This window comes from Caretta caretta, chromosome 8 (assembly GCF_965140235.1).
Source record: "Caretta caretta isolate rCarCar2 chromosome 8, rCarCar1.hap1, whole genome shotgun sequence".
Taxonomy (NCBI): Eukaryota; Metazoa; Chordata; order Testudines; family Cheloniidae; genus Caretta; species Caretta caretta.
Genome location: NC_134213.1, coordinates 37,483,454 through 37,486,719, shown reverse-complemented (window position 1 = coordinate 37,486,719; position 3,266 = coordinate 37,483,454).

The window sequence follows — 3,266 nt, the reverse complement described above, 5'->3', positions numbered from 1 at the left end:
CAAGGCATTCGCCCATGTAGGGAAACAAAGCTGAGGTCCTACATACCCTACACACTGGAGCCATGTTAGAACTAGATTCCCAGCTCCATCATAACTGAACGCACAAGGACTTACTGAGTTTTAACAGGTTGGCACATGTTTGACTTCATATATGGCTCATGTCCACATCAACATGGCTAACTCACAGCTCCTAACTGCATGGGTGTTATTGTGTTTATACCCTGTGCACAAGAAGGCCTGTGGCATCTGCCTGTGTATCCATGTAAACAGATAAGCCAGTCCTCCTTTCTCCCAGGTTGTGCACTGCACCCTGAGAAATGGCTGCTCTGGAACCAGCTGCTCTGTGGAGTTACAGCCACCTTTCCCCAGCATGCACTGATACAAACACGCCCATGCTGCATGGACAAGCCAGCACAGTTGCCATTCCTGCCGGGAAACATACTGCTGTGTGTGTGTCCCAACAGGGTGAGCTGTAACCAGGCCAAGTGACTCAGAGCCGGGTTACACAGAACGTGGTTCTCTCTGCTGCCTAGGCACAGCCAGAGCCTGCTCATGTTCTGAGTCCAGCTAGCAGGGCTCCAGGCTCGTCTCCCTCCCCATTGGTGGAATGGATTGTTTTCGGAGAACTGCGTTAGTCAAGCTGTGTTAAAGTAGAGGTGGGCAATTTTTTTTGGACAAATAGTTTATTAGCCAAAAAAAAAAAATGCAGTTTCTGTCAAGCCAAAACTATTAAGAACATAAGAACGGCCATACTGGGTCAGACCAAAGGTCCATCTAGCCCAATATCCTGTTTTCAGGCAGTGGACAATGGCCAGGTGCCCCAGAGGGAATGAACAGAACAGGTATCAAGTGATCCATCCCCTGTCACCTACTCCCAGCTTCTGGCAAACAGAGGCTAGGGACACCATGCCTGCCCCTCCTGGCTAATAGTTATCGATGGACCTATCCTCCTCCATGAACTTATCTAGTTATTTTTTTAACCGTCTTATACTCACAGATTTGACATGAATTTGCCAGATAGTTTTAGCCTGTAAATTTTTTGTTGGCCTGATTCACCAGGGGATTTAGGTGCCGTTCACACCATAGAAGGGGATGGTGGAGCTGGTACCCTTACCCACACCATATAATCTCTAGCCCAGAGGCTAGCATGCTCCCCTGTAATGTGGGAGACCCAGGTTCAACTCCGTGCCCTGGACTGAGGCTATTTGTTTGTGGATCTCTCCCAATCTCTCCTTTGAAGCTATTCCACTTTGGGTAAAATGCCTGAATACTCATTAGAGCAGCATACAAATGTGAGAATGACTCTACAGCCCAATGGCTAGAGCACTCACTTGGGAGACTGAGGTTCCAGACCCCAGCCCTCTACTCCGAAGAATAATCAATCACCTACACAAAGTGGAACAGCTTCTGCAAGAGAGACTGAGAGCACCTCACGCCAATAGCCTGGGGTTAGGGCAGGCACTGCGAAGGAAGGAGACCTGTGTTCAGACCCAGGTCTGAATCCTTGCTCTGGGCCAGGGGTCTCCCAAATCCCAGCTGAGTGCCTATCTGGTGGGCTGACATGTTTAAGGGTGGCAGGGACAGCAGTGCCTCCTCCGCTGGTTATTTTGTGACTCTAGCCCTTTACAAATACAAAAAAAAACCCAAAACCCACACTATTTTGTTCACCCTGAACCGGACTTTTTCAAATTACCAACAATTTTACTAGGGCTGGCAAGGGCAGGCAGGCTGGGAAGCTGGCAGTCTAACGGTAGCTCGGTGTCAGAGGGGGAGGAGGAAAAGGAAGCAGAGGAGGGAAGGCAGGCAGGGGTGGGCCAGTACATCCTTCCTATAACCTCAACTGCATGAAGTCCCTCTTGTATCCCAGACAATGGCACGTTCTCTTCCACGCCTCCCCAGTGACTACACATAGTGAAGAGCTTGGCAAGGATCCATCCGTTCCCCAAATCCCTGGTGCTCAGCTCCCAGGTCCTGCACAAATGCCATATAAAGGGATATACTCCAGCACCAGCCCAAATTAGTCCTGTGCCACTTTCTTTTTACCTGTGTTGCTTTTTAAATGGGCAGAAACTCCCTGAACTCAGGGTCTGGCTCACTGCTGCCTGAATTGCTCCCTTCCAGGCCACTTAGAAGGGCAGGGCTGTCTCTAGAGGGGCACAGGTTAGCCAGCTCCAGCCCCTCCACAAGAGGCTCTCATTCCTGGTGGTGAGAAGCCAGGAGGCCTCATTTCCTGTCTTGATAGGGGAACCTGGTGCCACAAGGCTGCCTCAGACATCTCAAGACCAGCAGAGAGCTGCCTTCACCACAGCAACAGCACTAGCTTGCCTGTAGCTGCTCTCTTCTTAGGGCAAGAGACCTAACCTCACAGGCTTCCAGCTCTCCCCTTCACACCTCCCCAGCCAAAGGCAGAAACCGCTCTTCTTAGGGCTAAATGGGCCCCATAGTTGCCCTCGACTTTTGTACAGATGAGGCAGCCCCAGAGCATAAGGCTGCCGCTTCTTGGGTTTCCAGAAGCACACAGGGGCATAGGCAACCCCTGACCCGCTCACACAGATCAGATGCACATGTGGAAAAATCTCAGCTCCTGTCTCCAGGGCCACTCTAGGTCCCTGATCTGGGCTCTAGGGCAACCCCCCACCAAGCTGCTCTTCGGTAACACAGACAGCCTGGCACTAGCCAAAGGGGTGCTGGGAAAACCATTATCCTGAATAGAGGCCTGCAGTGGCTCTACATGCAGGAATGGAAGCTGACACTGAATTGGGGTGCAACAGCCAGACACCTGGGCCCACCACACTCCTCCTTCCCTGGGGCTTCTCTGCATGTCCCCTGCCCCTGGTGACAACCAGCCCCATAGGCTGTCAACCTGAGTAAGGAATGTCAGGCCAGCCCCCTCAGTCAGGAGAGCCAAGATAATTTCTGCTGTGTCTTTTGGTCGCTCCCTCAGCTTGTACGTCAAATCTGAATCTTAGAGGCCAGAGATGAAAGGCCTTGTAACTTACTGGGCCACATCCCTGTCCCCACACCTTCCGACTGCACTACAAAACTCCTGCTCCCGATCTCTGCCAATCCACTTCCCCATTTAAGTAGACACATGCAGAAAGCAGCGTGCACTCTCCCAGTCAGCAAATGCCATAGCAGTAGCAGTGTGATGGTCAGTCACACACACTCTCACTGTTACAACATACTGGCAGTACTGATCTAATAGCAAACTCTGCTGGATTATCACATGCACCCCAACCCCGTCACATAAAGTGATCCCGGCCAGC